A 16,800-nucleotide genomic window follows, 5' to 3' on the forward strand; every position below is an offset into this window, starting at 1 on the left:
TTCCGTCTCCTAGCTCGAGATGAGGGATCCTTTCCCTGTTTCGTAGGGAAAGAATTCCCGGCGTTCCCGTCGCATCTCAAGATGCGGCGCTCTCCACAGGAAAGGCGAGAGGAACTCCAGGGTCCTGCCACCATTCCAAGAGTCCCCCAGATGTGTCAGTCCATTCCAGAGGAACCAGTTTTCCCTGCACTGCCTTGACGTTCAAGCCGAGGATCGACCCCCACCACGTGTGCACGTGAGACAGCCCTGTGGGAAAGCCTCGTGGGAAAGCCTCGTGGGAAAGACTCGAGGGAAAACCATAGATCCTTTGATCCACGCGGTAGACTGCGTGACACTGCTGCTACCGCTCTGGAGGAAAGCGCAAGTGCATGCCCGCATTCGAGACGAGGACTGACTCCCCTGGGGAGACTCCAGAAGTACCCCAAGATCCATGTCAGCACTGGAGAGGAATCCTCAGGTTCCGGCCCCGACTCCACACAAGGTCTTAGGCCCCGGCATCGACGGGAGAGGAATCCCGAGAGGCCCCCGAGGAACTAGCATGGGGACTGGCCTTTCCTGAGGCCACCAAAGCAGGCCCCTGAGGTACCCGTCGTAAGTCCAGAGCACCTGCTGCAACTCGAGAAAATCCAGGAGGTTTTGCCTTCCAGGCGAGATGAGGCCCATTTCCGCTGAGGCCTCTCGAGGCTAATCACATCTAACCACTGGAACTTCCAAAGGGTTCTTCACACCCTTGCTGCAACTCAAGAAGTTCCCCGACATACCCGTCTCCACTCGAGAGGAAGCACGAGGGTCCCGCACACATCCAGGGGAGAACCGTTTCCGCCTCCTAGCTCGAGATGAGGGATCCTTTCCCTGTTTCCTAGGGAAAGAATTCCCGGCGTTCCCGTCGCATCTTAAGAGGAGGCGCTCTCCACAGGAAAGGCGAGAGGAACTCCAGGGTCGTGACACCATTCCCAGAGTCCCCCAGATGTCCCAGTCCATTCCAGAGGAACCTGTTTTCCCTCCACTGCCTCGACTTTCACGCCTCAGATCGACTCACACCACGGTGGCACATGGGACAGCCCTGTGGGAAAGCCTCATGGGAAAGCCTTGTGGGAAAACCTCGAGGGAAAGCCACAGATCCCATGAACGACTCGACGGGAAGCGTGACAATGCTGCTACTGCTCTGGAGGAAAGCGCACGTGCATGCCCCCATTCGAGACAAGGACTGATTCCCCTGGCGAGAATCCAGAAGTACCCCAAGAACCATGTCAGCACTGGAGAGGAATCCTCAGTTTCCGTGCCCAACTCCACACGGGGTCTTAGGCCCCGGCATCGACGGGAGAGGAATCCCAAGAGGTCCCCGAGAAGCTCGAATGGGGCCTGGCCAGGCCTGAGGCCACCAGAGCGGGTCCCTTAGGTCTCCGTCGTAACACTAGAGCACCTACCGCAACTCGGGAAAATCCAGGAGGATCTCCCCTCCAGGCTAGATGAGGCCCATGTGCGCTGCGGCTTCTCGAGGCTAATCACACCTAACCTCTGGAACTTCCAAAAGGTCCTTCACATCCTTGCTGCAACTCAAGAAGTTACCCGACATACCCCTCTCCACTCTAGAGGAAGCACGAGGGTCCCGCCCATATCCAGTGGAGCGCCATTTCCGCCTCGTAGCTCCATATGAGGGATCCTTTCGCTGCTTGGTCGGGAAAGAATTCTGGGCTTTCCTGTCGCATCTCAAGAGAAGGCTCTCTCCACAGGAAAGGCGAGAGGAACTCCAGGATAGTGCCACCATTCCCAGAGTCCCCCAGATATTTCAGTCCATTCCAGAGGAAACTGTTTTCCCTGCACTGCCTCGACTTTCACTCCACGGATCGACTCACACCACCGTGGCACGTGGGACAGCCCTGTTGGAAAGCCTCATGGGAAAGACTCGTGCGAAATCCTCGAGGGAAAGCCACAGATCCCATTATCGACGTGACGAAAAGCGTGACACTTCTGCTACAGCTCGGGAGGAAAGCGCACGTGATGCCCCCTCTCGAGACCAGGACTAACTCCCCTGGGGAGACTCCAAAAGTACCCCAAGATCCATGTCAGCACTGGAGAGGAATCCTCAGTTTCCGGGCCCGATTCCACACAAGGTCTTAGTCCCGGGCATCGAAAAGAGAGGAATCACGAGAGGCCCCAGAGAAACTCGAATGGGGTCTGGCCAGGCCTGAGGCCACCAGAGCCAGTCCGTTAGGTCACCATCGTAAGACGAGAGCACCTTCCGCAAGTCGAGAAAATCCAAGAGGTTCTCCCCTCCAGGCTAGATGAGGCCCTTTTCCGCTGAGGCGTCTCGAGGCTAATCACATCTAACCTCTGGAACTTCCAAAGGGTCCTTCACACCCTTGCTGCAACTCAAGAAGTTCCCGGACATACCCGTCTCCACTCGAGAGGAAGCACGATGGTCCCACCCACATCCAGAGGAGCCCCGTTTCCGCCTCCTAGCTCGAGATGAGGGGATCCTTTCCCTGCTTGGTCGGAAAAGAATACCCAGTCTTCCTGTTGCATGTCAAGAGGAGGCGCTCCTCACAGAAAAGGCGAGAGGAACTCAACGGTCGTGCCACAATTCCCAGAGTCCCCCAGATGTCTCATTCCATTCCAGAGGAACCTGTTTTCCCTGCACTGCCTCGACTTTCACGCCCAGGATCCACTCCCACCACGGTGGCAGTTGGGATAGCACTGTGGAAAATCCTCCTGGGAAAGCCTCATGGGAAAGCCTCGAGGGAAAGCCACAGATCCCTTGATTCACGCGACGGGAAGCGTGACACTGCTGCTACCCCTCTGGAGGAAAGCGGACGTGCATGCTCCCATTCGAGACGAGAACTTATCCCCTGGGGAGACTCCAAAAGTACCCCAAGATCCATGTCAGCACTGGAGAGGAATCCTCAGGTTCTGGCCCCGACTCCACACCAGGTCTAAGGCCCCGGCATCGACGGGAGAGGAATCCCGAGAGGCCCCCGCGCAACTCGCATGGGGACTGGCCAGTCCTGAGGCCACCAGAGCGGGTCCCTCAATTCCCTGTCGTAAGTGGAGTGCACCTGTCACAACTCGAGAAAATCCAGGAGGCTTTGCCCTCCAGGCGAGATGAGGCCCATTTCCGCTAAGGCTTCTCGAGGCTAATCACGCCTAACTTATGGAACTTCAAAAAGGTCCTTCACACCCTTGTTGCAACTCAAGAATTTCCCCGACATACCCGTGTCCACTCTAGAGGAAGCACGAGGGTCCCGCCCACATCCAGAGGAGCACCGTTTCCGCTTCGCAGCTCGAGATGAGGGATATTGTCACTGCTCTGTCGGGAAAGAATTTTGGGCGTTCCTGTCGCATCTCAAGGGGAGGTGCTCTCCACAGGATAGGCGAGAGGAATTCCAGCCTCGTGCCACCATTCCAAGAGTCCCCAGATATCTCAGTCCATTCCAGAGGAACCTGTTTTCCCTGCACTGCCTGGACTTTGATTGCGAGGATCGACTGCCACCACGGTGGCACGTGGGACAGCCCTGTGGGAAAGCCTCGAGGGAAAGCCTGGAGGGAAAGTCACAGATCCCTTCATCCAGGCGATGGGAAGCGTGACACTGCTGCTACAGTTCGGGAGGAAAGCGCACGTGCATGCCCCATTTGAGACGAGGACTTACTCCCCTGGCGAGACTCCAGAAGTACCCCAAGATCCATGTCAGCACTGGAGAGGAATCCTCAGGTTCCGGGCCCGACTCCAAACAAGGTCTTAGGCACCGACACCGAAGGGACAGGTTTCCTGAGAGGCCCGCGAGCAACTCGCACGGGGACTGGCCTTTCCTGAGGCCACCAGAGAGGGTCCCTGAGGTCCCTGTCCTAAGTCGAGAGCACCTGCCGCAACTCGAGAAAATCCAGGAGATTCTCCCCTCCAGGCGTGATGAGGACCATTTCGGCTGAAACTTCTCGAGGCTAATCACATCTAGCGTCTGGAACTTCCAAAAGGCACTTCACACCCTTGCTGCAACTCACGAAGTTCCCCGACATACCCGTCTCCTCGCGAGAGGAAGCACGAGGGTCCCGACCACATCCAGAGGAGCCCCGTTTCCGCCTCGTAGCTCGAGATGAGGGATGCTTTCGCCGCTAGGTCGGGAAAGAATTCCTGGCGTTCCCGTCTCACCTCAGAGGAGGCGCTCTCCACCGGAAAGGCAAGAGGAACTCCAGCGTCGTGCCACCATTCCAAGAGTCCCCCAGATGTCTCAGTCCATTCTAGAGGAAACTGTTTTCCCTGCACTGCCTCGACTTTCACGCCGAGGATCGACACACACCACGGTGGTACGAGGGACATCCCTGTGGGAAAGCCTCGTGGGAAATCCTCGAGGGAAAGCCACAGATCCCTTGATCCAGGCAATGGGAAGCGTGACACTGCTGCTACAGTTCTGGAGGAAAGCAGACGTGCATGCCGCCATTTGAGACGAGGACTTACTCCCCTGGGGAGACTCCAGAAGTACCCCAAGATCCATGTCAGCACTGGAGAGGAATCCTCAGGTTCCGGCCTCGACTCCACACAAGGTCTTAGGCCCCGGCATCGACGGGAGAGGAATCCCGAGAGGTCCCCGAGCAACTCGCATGGGGACTGGCCTTTCCTGAGGCCACCAGAGCGGGTCCCTGAGGTCCCCGTCGTAAGTCGAGAGCACCTGCCGCAACTCGAGAAAATCCAGGAGGTTTTGCTCTCCAGGCGAGATGAGGCCCATTTCCGATGAGGCTTCTCGAGGCTAATCACACCTAACCTCTGGAACTTCCAAAAGGTCCTTCACACCCTTGCTGCAACTCAAGAAGTTCCCTGATATACCCGTCTCCACTCGAAAGGAAGCACGAGAATCCCAGGAAAATCCACAGGAGCGCCGTTTCCGCCTCGTAGCTCGAGATGAGGGATCCTTTCCCCGTTTGGTCAGAAAAGAATTCCCGGCGTTCTAGTCGCATCTCAAGAGGAGGCGCTCTCCATAGGAAAGGCGAGAGGAACTCCAGGGTCGTGCCACCATTCCCAGAGTCTGCCAGATGTCTCAGTAAATACCAGAGGAACCTGTTTTCCCTGCACTGACTCGACTTTCATGCCGAGGATCGACTCACACCACGGTGGCACCTGGGACAGCCCTGTGGGAAAGCCTCGTGGGAAAGCCTCGTGGAAAATCCTCGAGGGAAAGCCACAGACCCCATGACTCACTAGATGGGAAGCGTGACACTGCTGCTACAAATCGGGAGGAAAGCGCACGTGCATGCCCCCTGTCGAGACGAGGACTCGCTCCCCTGGGGAGACTCCAAAAGTACCCCAAAATCCATGTCACCACTGGAGAGGAAACCTCAGGTTCTGGCTCCGACTCAACACAAGGTCTTAGGCCCCGGCATCGACGGGAGAGAAATCCCGAGAGGCCCCCGAACAAATCGAATGGGGCCTGGCCAGTCCTGAGGCCACCAGAGCGGGTCCTTAGGTCACCGTTGTAAGACCAGAACGCCTGCCACAACTCCAGAAAATCCAGGAGGTTTTTCCCCTCAGGTTAGATGAGGACAATTTCAGCTGAGGCGTCTCGAGGCTAATCACATCGAACCTCTGGAACATCCAAAGGGTCCATAACACCCTGGCTGCAACTCAAGAAGTTCCCCGACATACCCTTATCCCCTCCAGAGGAAGCACGAGGGTCTCGCCCACATCCAGAGGAGCACCGTATCCGCCTCGTAGCTCGAGATGAGGGATCCTTTCGCTGCTTTTTCGGGAAAGAATTCTGGGCATTCCCGTCCCATCTCATGAGGGGCGCTCTCCACAGGAAAGGCGAGAGGAACTCCAGTGTCGGGCTACCATACCAAGGGTCCCCCAGATGTCTCAGTCCATTCCAGAAGAACCTGTTTTCCCTACACTGCCTCGACTTTCATGCTGAGGATCGCCTCCCACCATGGTGGCACGTGGGACAGCCCTGTGGGTAAGCCTCGTGGGAAAACCTCGAGGGAAAGCAACAGATCCCTTGATCCACTCGACAGGAAGCGTGACACTGCTGCTACCTCTCTGGAGGAAAGCGCACGTGCATGCCCGCATTCGAGACGAGGACTGACTCCCCTGGGGAGACTCCAGAATTACCCCAAGATCCATGTCAGCACTGGAGAGGAATCCTCAGGTTCTGGCCCCGACTCCACACAAGGTCTAAGGCCCCGGCATCGAAGGGAGAGGAATCCCGAGAGGCCCCCGAGCAAGTCGCATGGGGACTGGCCTTTCCTGAGGCCACCAGAGCGGGTCCCCGAGGTCCCCGTGGTAAGTCGAGAGCACCTGCCGCAACTCGAGAAAATCCAGGAGGTTTTGCCCTCCAGGCGAGATGAGGCCCATTTCCGCTGAGGCTTCTTGACGCTAATCACATCTAACCACTGGAACTTCCAAAGGGTCCTTCACACCCTTGCTGCAACTCAAGAAGCTCCCGACATACCTGTCTCCACTCGAGTGGAAGCACGAGGGTCCCGCACACATCCAGGGGAGCCCCGTTTCTGCCTCCTAGCTCTAGATGAGGGATCCTTTCTCTGTTTCCTAGGGAAAGAATTCCCGGCGTTCCCGTCGCATCTCAAGAGGAGGCGCTCTCCACAGGAAAGGCGAGAGGAACTCCAGGGTCCTGCCACCATTCCAAGAGTCCCCCAGATGTGTCAGTCCATTCCAGAGGAACCAGTTTTCCCTGCACTGCCTTGATGTTCAAGCCGAGGATCGACCCCCACCACGTGTGCACGTGAGACAGCCCTGTGGGAAAGCCTCGTGGGAAAGCCTCGTGGGAAAGACTCGAGGGAAAACCATAGATCCTTTGATCCACGCGGCGGACTGCGTGACACTGCTGCTACCGCTCTGGAGGAAAGCGCAAGTGCATGCCCGCATTCGAGACGAGGACTGACTCCCCTGGGGAGACTCCAGAAGTACTCCAAGATCCATGTCAGCACTGGAGAGGAATCCTCAGGTTCCGGCCCCGACTCCACACAAGGTCTTAGGCCCCGGCATCGACGGGAGAGGAATCCCGAGAGGCCCCCGAGGAACTAGCGTGGGGACTGGCCTTTCCTGAGGCCACCAAAGCAGGCCCCTGAGGTACCCGTCGTAAGTCCAGAGCACCTGCTGCAACTCGAGAAAATCCAGGAGGTTTTGCCTTCCAGGCGAGATGAGGCCCATTTCCGCTGAGGCCTCTCGAGGCTAATCACATCTAACCACTGGAACTTCCAAAGGGTTCTTCACACCCTTGCTGCAACTCAAGAAGTTCCCCGACATACCCGTCTCCACTCGAGAGGAAGCACGAGGGTCCCGCACACATCCAGGGGAGAACCGTTTCCGCCTCCTAGCTCGAGATGAGGGATCCTTTCCCTGTTTCCTAGGGAAAGAATTCCCGGCGTTCCCGTCGCATCTCAAGAGGAGGCGCTCTCCACAGGAAAGGCGAGAGGAACTCCAGGGTCGTGCCACCATTCCCAGAGTCCCCGAGATGTCCCAGTCCATTCCAGAGGAACCTGTTTTCCCTCCACTGCCTCGACTTTCACGCCTCAGATCGACTCACACCACGGTGGCACATGGGACAGCCCTGTGGGAAAGCCTCATGGGAAAGCCATGTTGGAAAACCTCGAGGGAAAGCCACAGATCCCATGAACGACGCGACGGGAAGCCTGACAATGCTGCTACTGCTCTGGAGGAAAGCGCACGTGCATGCCCCCATTCGAGACAAGGACTGACTCCCCTGGCGAGAATCCAGAAGTACCCCAAGAACCATGTCAGCACTGGAGAGGAATCCTCAGTTTCCGTGCCCAACTCCACACGGGGTCTTAGGCCCCGGCATCGACGGGAGAGGAATCCCAAGAGGTACCCGAGAAGCTCGAATGGGGTCTGGCCAGGCCTGAGGCCACCAGAGCGGGTCCCTTAGGTCTCCGTCGTAACACTAGAGCACCTGCCGCAACTCGGGAAAATCCAGGATGATCTCCCCTCCAGGCTAGATGAGGCCCATGTGCGCTGCGGCTTCTCGAGGCTAATCACACCTAACCTCTGGAACTTCCAAAAGGTCCTTCACATCCTTGCTGCAACTCAAGAAGTTACCCGACATACCCCTCTCCACTCTAGAGGAAGCACGAGGGTCCCGCCCATATCCAGTGGAGCGCCATTTCCGCCTCGTAGCTCCATATGAGGGATCCTTTCGCTGCTTGGTCGGGAAAGAATTCTGGGCTTTCCTGTCGCATCTCAAGAGAAGGCTCTCTCCACAGGAAAGGCGAGAGGAACTCCAGGATAGTGCCACCATTCCCAGAGTCCCCCAGATATTTCATTCCATTCCAGAGGAAACTGTTTTCCCTGCACTGCCTGGACTTTCACTCCACGGATCGACTCACACCACGGTGGCACGTGGGACAGCCCTGTTGGAAAGCCTCATGGGAAAGACTCGTGCGAAATCCTCGAGGGAAAGCCACAGATCCCATTATCGACGTGACGAAAAGCGTGACACTTCTGCTACAGCTCGGGAGGAAAGCGCACGTGATGCCCCCTCTCGAGACCAGGACTAACTCCCCTGGGGAGACTCCAAAAGTACCCCAAGATCCATGTCAGCACTGGAGAGGAATCCTCAGTTTCCGGGCCCGATTCCACACAAGGTCTTAGTCCCGGGCATCGAAAAGAGAGGAATCACGAGAGGCCCCAGAGAAACTCGAATGGGGTCTGGCCAGGCCTGAGGCCACCAGAGCTAGTCCGTTAGGTCACCATCGTAAGACGAGAGCACCTTCCGCAAGTCGAGAAAATCCAAGAGGTTCTCCCCTCCAGGCTAGATGAGGCCCTTTTCCGCTGAGGCGTCTCGAGGCTAATCACATCTAACCTCTGGAACTTCCAAAGGGTCCTTCACACCCTTGCTGCAACTCAAGAAGTTCCCGGACATACCCGTCTCCACTCGAGAGGAAGCACGATGGTCCCACCCACATCCAGAGGAGCCCCGTTTCCGCCTCCTAGCTCGAGATGAGGGGATCCTTTCCCTGCTTGGTCGGAAAAGAATACCCAGTCTTCCTGTTGCATGTCAAGAGGAGGCGCTCCTCACAGAAAAGGCGAGAGGAACTCAACGGTCGTGCCACAATTCCCAGAGTCCCCCAGATGTCTCATTCCATTCCAGAGGAACCTGTTTTCCCTGCACTGCCTCGACTTTCACGCCCAGGATCCACTCCCACCACGGTGGCAGTTGGGATAGCACTGTGGAAAATCCTCCTGGGAAAGCCTCATGGGAAAGCCTCGAGGGAAAGCCACAGATCCCTTGATTCACGAGACGGGAAGCGTGACACTGCTGCTACCCCTCTGGAGGAAAGCGGACGTGCGTGCTCCCATTCGAGACGAGAACTTATCCCCTGGGGAGACTCCAAAAGTACCCCAAGATCCATGTCAGCACTGGAGAGGAATCCTCAGGTTCCGGGCCCGACTCCACACCAGGTCTAAGGCCCCGGCATCGACGGGAGAGGAATCCCGAGAGGCCCCCGCGCAACTCGCATGGGGACTGGCCAGTCCTGAGGCCACCAGAGCGGGTCCCTCAATTCCCTGTCGTAAGTGGAGTGCACCTGTCACAACTCGAGAAAATCCAGGAGGCTTTGCCCTCCAGGCGAGATGAGGCCCATTTCCGCTAAGGCTTCTCGAGGCTAATCACGCCTAACTTATGGAACTTCAAAAAGGTCCTTCACACCCTTGTTGCAACTCAAGAATTTCTCCGACATACCCGTCTCCACTCTAGAGGAAGCACGAGGGTCCCGCCCACATCCAGAGGAGCACCGTTTCCGCTTCGCAGCTCGAGATGAGGGATATTGTCACTGCTCTGTCGGGAAAGAATTTTGGGCATTCCTGTCGCATCTCAAGGGGAGGTGCTCTCCACAGGATAGGCGAGAGGAATTCCAGCCTCGTGCCACCATTCCAAGAGTCCCCAGATATCTCGGTCCATTCCAGAGGAACCTGTTTTCCCTGCACTGCCTGGACTTTGATTGCGAGGATCGACTGCCACCACGGTGGCACGTGGGACAGCCCTGTGGGAAAGCCTCGATGGAAAGCCTGGAGGGAAAGTCACAGATCCCTTCATCCAGGCGATGGGAAGCGTGACACTGCTGCTACAGTTCGGGAGGAAAGCGCACGTGCATGCCCCATTTGAGACGAGGACTTACTCCCCTGGCGAGACTCCAGAAGTACCCCAAGATCCATGTCAGCACTGGAGAGGAATCCTCAGGTTCCGGGAACGACTCCAAACAAGGTCTTAGGCACCGACACCGAAGGGACAGGTTTCCTGAGAGGCCCGCGAGCAACTCGCACGGGGACTTGCCTTTCCTGAGGCCACCAGAGAGGGTCCCTGAGGTCCCTGTCCTAAGTCGAGAGCACCTGCCGCAACTCGAGAAAATCCAGGAGATTCTCCCCTCCAGGCGTGATGAGGCCCATTTCGGCTGAAACTTCTCGAGGCTAATCACATCTAGCGTCTGGAACTTCCAAAAGGCACTTCACACCCTTGCTGCAACTCACGAAGTTCCCCGACATACCCGTCTCCTCGCGAGAGGAAGCACGAGGGTCCCGACCACATCCAGAGGAGCCCCGTTTCCGCCTCGTAGCTCGAGATGAGGGATGCTTTCGCCGCTAGGTCGGGAAAGAATTCCTGGCGTTCCCGTCTCACCTCAGAGGAGGCGCTCTCCACCGGAAAGGCAAGAGGAACTCCAGCGTCGTGCCACCATTCCAAGAGTCCCCCAGATGTCTCAGTCCATTCTAGAGGAAACTGTTTTCCCTGCACTGCCTCGACTTTCACGCCGAGGATCGACACACACCACGGTGGTACGTGGGACATCCCTGTGGGAAAGCCTCGTGGGAAATCCTCGAGGGAAAGCCACAGATCCCATGATCCAGGCAATGGGAAGCGTGACACTGCTGCTACAGTTCTGGAGGAAAGCAGACGTGCATGCCGCCATTTGAGACGAGGACTTACTCCCCTGGGGAGACTCCAGAAGTACCCCAAGATCCATGTCAGCACTGGAGAGGAATCCTCAGGTTCCGGCCTCGACTCCACACAAGGTCTTAGGCCCCGGCATCGACGGGAGAGGAATCCCGAGCGGCCCCCGAGGAACTCGCATGGGGACTGGCCTTTCCTGAGGCCACCAGAGCGGGTCCCTGAGGTCCCCGTCGTAAGTCGAGAGCACCTGCCGCAACTCGAGAAAATCCAGGTTTTGCTCTCCAGGAGAGATGAGGCCCATTTCCGCTGAGGCTTCTCGAGGCTAATCACACCTAACCTCTGGAACTTCCAAAAGGTCCTTCACACCCTTGCTGCAACTCAAGAAGTTCCCTGATATACCCGTCTCCACTCGAAAGGAAGCACGAGAATCCCAGGAAAATCCACAGGAGCGCCGTTTCCGCCTCGTAGCTCGAGATGAGGGATCCTTTCCCCGTTTGGTCAGAAAAGAATTCCCGGCGTTCTAGTCGCATCTCAAGAGGAGGCGCTCTCCATAGGAAAGGCGAGAGGAACTCCAGGGTCGTGCCACCATTCCCAGAGTCTGCCAGATGTCTCAGTAAATACCAGAGGAACCTGTTTTCCCTGCACTGACTCGACTTTCATGCCGAGGATCGACTCACACCACGGTGGCACCTGGGACAGCCCTGTGGGAAAGCCTCGTGGGAAAGCCTCGTGGAAAATCCTCGAGGGAAAGCCACAGACCCCATGACTCACTAGATGGGAAGCGTGACACTGCTGCTACAAATCGGGAGGAAAGCGCACGTGCATGCCCCCTCTCGAGACGAGGACTCGCTCCCCTGGGGAGACTCCAAAAGTACCCCAAAATCCATGTCACCACTGGAGAGGAAACCTCAGGTTCTGGCTCCGACTCAACACAAGGTCTTAGGCCCCGGCATCGACGGGAGAGGAATCCCGAGAGGCCCCCGAGGAACTCGCATGGGGCCTGGCCTTTCCTGAGGCCACCAGAGCGGGTCCCTGAGGTCCCCGTCGTAAGTCGAGAGCACCTGCCGCAACTCGAGAAAATCCAGGAGGTTTTGCCCTCCAGGCGAGATGAGGCCCATTTCCGCTGAGGCTTCTTGACGCTAATCACATCTAACCACTGGAACTTCCAAAGGGTCCTTCACACCCTTGCTGCAACTCAAGAAGTTCCCCGACATACCCGACTCCACTCGAGAGGAAGCACGAGGGTCCCGCACACATCCAGGGGAGCCCCGTTTCCGCCTCCTAGCTCGAGATGAGGGATCCTTTCCCTGTTTCGTAGGGAAAGAATTCCCGGCGTTCCCGTCGCATCTCAAGAGGAGGCGCTCTCCACAGGAAAGGCGAGAGGAACTCCAGGGTCGTGCCACCATTCCAAGAGTCCCCCAGATGTGTCAGTCTATTCCAGAGGAACCTGTTTTCCCTGCACTGCCTTGACGTTCAAGCCGAGGATCGACTCCCAACACAGTGGCACGTGGGACAGCCCTGTGGGAAAGCCTCAAGGAAAGCCATAGATCACTTGATCCACGCGGCGGAATGCGTGACACTGCTGCTACCGCTCTGGAGGAAAGCGCAAGTGCATGCCCGCATTCGAGACGAGGACTGACTCCCTTGGGGAGACTCCAGAAGTACCCCAAGATCCATATCTGCACTGGAGAGGAATCCTCAGGTTCCGGCCCCGAATCCACACAAGGTCTTAGGCAACGGCATCGACGGGAGAGGAATCCCGAGAGGCCCCTGAGGAACTCGCATGGGGACTGGCCTTTCCTGAGGCCACCAGAGCGTGTCCCTGACTCCCCGTCGTAAGTCGAGAGCACCTGCCGCAACTCGAGAAAATCCAGGAGGTTTTGCCCTCCAGGCGAGATGAGGCCCATTTCCACTGAGGCTTCTCGAGGCTCATCACATCTAACCACTGGAACTTCCAAAGGGTCCTTCACACCCTTGCTGCAACTCAAGAAGTTCCCCGACATACCCGTCTCCACTCGAGAGGAAGCACGAGGGTCCCGCACACATCCAGGGGAGCCCCGTTTCCGCCTCCTAGCTCGAGATGAGGGATCCTTTCCCTGTTTCGTAGGGAAAGAATTCCCGGCGTTCCCGCTGCATCTCAAGAGGAGGCGCTCTCCACAGGAAAGGCGAGAGGAACTCCAGGGTCGGGCCACCATTCCAAGAGTCCCCCAGATGTGTCAGTCCATTCCAGAGGAACCTGTTTTCCCTGCACTGCCTTGTCGTTCAAGCCGAGGATCGACTCCCACCACGTGTGCACGTGGGACAGCCCTGTGGGAAAGCCTCGTGGGAAAGCCTCGTGGGAAAGACTCGAGGGAAAACCATAGATCCTTTGATCTACGCGGCGGACTGCGTGACACTGCTGCTACCGCTCTGGAGCAAAGCGCAAGTGCATGCCCGCATTCGAGACGAGGACTGACTCCCCTGGGGACACTCCAGAATTACCCCAAGATCCATGTCAGCACTGGAGAGGAATCCTCAGGTTCCGGCCCCGACTACACACAAGGTCTTAGGCCCCGACATCGACCGGAGAGGAATCCCGAGAGGCCCCCGAGGAACTCGCATGGGGACTGGCCTTTCCTGAGGCCACCAGAGCGGGTCCCTGAGGTCCCCGTTGTAAGTCGAGAGCACCTGCCGCAACTCGACAAAATCCAGGAGGTTTTGTCCTCCAGGCGAGATGAGGCCCATTTCGCTGAGGCTTCTCGAGGCTAATCACATCTAACCACTGGAACTTCCAAAGGGTCCTTCACACCCTTGCTGCAACTCAAGAAGTTCCCCGACATACTCGTCTCCACTCGAGAGGAAGCATGAGGGTCCTGCACACATCCAGGGGAGCCCCGTTTCCGCCTCCTAGCTCGAGATGAGGGATCCTTTCCCTGTTTCGTAGGGAAAGAATTCCCGGCGTTCCCGTCTGACCTCAAGAGGAGGCGCTCTCCACAGGAAAGGCGAGAGGAACTCCAGGGTCGTGCCACCATTCCAAGAGTCCCCCAGATGTGTCAGTCCATTCCAGAGGAACCTGTTTTCCCTGCACTGCCTTGACGTTCAAGCCGAGGATCGATTCCCACCACGTGTGCACGGGGGACAGCCCTGTGGGAAAGACTCGTGGGAAAGCGTCATGGGAACGACTCGAGGGAAAACCATAGATCCTTTGATCCACGCGGCGGACTCCGTGACACTGCTGCTACCGCTCTGGAGGAAAGCGCAAGTGCATGCCCGCATTCGAGACGAGGACTGACCCCCCTGGGGAGACTCCAGAAGTACCCCAAGATCCATGTCAGCACTGGAGAGGAATCCTCAGGTTCCGGCTCCGACTCCACACAAGGTCTTAGGCCCCGGCATCGACGGGAGAGGAATCCCGAGAGGCCGCCGAGGAACTCGCATGGGGACTGGCCTTTCCTGAGGCCACCAGAGCGGGTCCCTGAGGTCCCCGTCGTAAGTCGAGAGCACCTGCCGCAACTCGAGAAAATCCAGGAGGTTTTGCCATCCAGGCGAGATGAGGCCCATTTCCGCTGAGGCTTCTCGAGGCTAATCACATCTAACCACTGGAACTTCCAAAGGGTCCTTCACACCCTTGCTGCAACTCAAGAAGTTCCCCGACATACCCGTCTCCACTCGAGAGGAAGCACGAGGGTCCCGCACACACCCAGGGGAGCCCCGTTTCCGCCTCCTAGCTCGAGATGAGGGATCCTTTCCCTGTTTCGTAGGGAAAGAATTCCCGGCGTTCCCGTCGCATCTCAAGAGGAGGCGCTCTCCACAGGAAAGGCGAGAGGAACTCCAGGGTCGTGCCACCATTCCAAGAGTCCCCCAGATGTGTCAGTCCATTCCAGAGGAACCTGTTTTCCCTGCACTGCCCTGACGTTCAAGCCGAGGATCGACTCCCACCACGTGTGCAAGTGGGACAGCCCTGTGGGAAAGCCTCGTGGGAAAGCCTCGTGGGAAAGACTCGAGGGAAAAACATAGTTCTTTTGATCAACGCGGCGGACTGCGTGACACTGCTGCTACCGATTTTGAGGAAAGCGCAAGTGCATGCCCGCATTCGAGACGAGGACTGACTCCCCTGGGGAGACTCCAGAAGTACCCCAAGATCCATGTCAGCACTGGAGAGGAATCCTCAGGTTCCGGCCCCGACTCCACACAAGGTCTTAGGCCCCGACATCGACCGGAGAGGAATCCCGAGAGGCCCCCGAGGAACTCGCATGGGGACTGGCCTTTCCTGAGGCCACCAGAGCGGGTCCCTGAGGTCCCCGTTGTAAGTCGAGAGCACCTGCCGCAACTCGACAAAATCCAGGAGGTTTTGTCCTCCAGGCGAGATGAGGCCCATTTCGCTGAGGCTTCTCGAGGCTAATCACATCTAACTCACTGGAACTTCCAAAGGGTCCTTCACACCCTTGCTGCAACTCAAGAAGTTCCCCGACATACTCGTCTCCACTCGAGAGGAAGCATGAGGGTCCCGCACACATCCAGGGGAGCCCCGTTTCCGCCTCCTAGCTCGAGATGAGGGATCCTTTCCCTGTTTCGTAGGGAAAGAATTCCCGGCGTTCCCGTCTGACCTCAAGAGGAGGCGCTCTCCACAGGAAAGGCGAGAGGAACTCCAGGGTCGTGCCACCATTCCAAGAGTCCCCCAGATGTGTCAGTCCATTCCAGAGGAACCTGTTTTCCCTGCACTGCCTTGACGTTCAAGCCGAGGATCGATTCCCACCACGTGTGCACGGGGGACAGCCCTGTGGGAAAGACTCGTGGGAAAGCGTCATGGGAACGACTCGAGGGAAAACCATAGATCCTTTGATCCACGCGGCGGACTGCGTGACACTGCTGCTACCGCTCTGGAGGAAAGCGCAAGTGCATGCCCGCATTCGAGACGAGGACTGACCCCCCTGGGGAGACTCCAGAAGTACCCCAAGATCCATGTCAGCACTGGAGAGGAATCCTCAGGTTCCGGCTCCGACTCCACACAAGGTCTTAGGCCCCGGCATCGACGGGAGAGGAATCCCGAGAGGCCGCCGAGGAACTCGCATGGGGACTGGCCTTTCCTGAGGCCACCAGAGCGGGTCCCTGAGGTCCCCGTCGTAAGTCGAGAGCACCTGCCGCAACTCGAGAAAATCCAGGAGGTTTTGCCATCCAGGCGAGATGAGGCCCATTTCCGCTGAGGCTTCTCGAGGCTAATCACATCTAACCACTGGAACTTCCAAAGGGTCCTTCACACCCTTGCTGCAACTCAAGAAGTTCCCCGACATACCCGTCTCCACTCGAGAGGAAGCACGAGGGTCCCGCACACACCCAGGGGAGCCCCGTTTCCGCCTCCTAGCTCGAGATGAGGGATCCTTTCCCTGTTTCGTAGGGAAAGAATTCCCGGCGTTCCCGTCGCATCTCAAGAGGAGGCGCTCTCCACAGGAAAGGCGAGAGGAACTCCAGGGTCGTGCCACCATTCCAAGAGTCCCCCAGATGTGTCAGTCCATTCCAGAGGAACCTGTTTTCCCTGCACTGCCCTGACGTTCAAGCCGAGGATCGACTCCCACCACGTGTGCACGTGGGACAGCCCTGTGGGAAAGCCTCGTGGGAAAGCCTCGTGGGAAAGACTCGAGGGAAAAACATAGTTCTTTTGATCAACGCGGCGGACTGCGTGACACTGCTGCTACCGATTTTGAGGAAAGCGCAAGTGCATGCCCGCATTCGAGACGAGGACTGACTCCCCTGGGGAGACTCCAGAAGTACCCCAAGATCCATGTCAGCACTGGAGAGGAATCCTCAGGTTCCGGCCCCGACTCCACACAAGGTCTTAGGCCCCGGTATCGACGGGAGAGGAATCCGGAGAGGCCCCTGAGGAACTCGCATGGGGACTGGCCTTACCTGAGGCCACCAA

Source organism: Ovis canadensis, chromosome 2 (genome assembly GCF_042477335.2).
Source record: "Ovis canadensis isolate MfBH-ARS-UI-01 breed Bighorn chromosome 2, ARS-UI_OviCan_v2, whole genome shotgun sequence".
NCBI classification, from domain to species: Eukaryota; Metazoa; Chordata; class Mammalia; order Artiodactyla; family Bovidae; genus Ovis; species Ovis canadensis.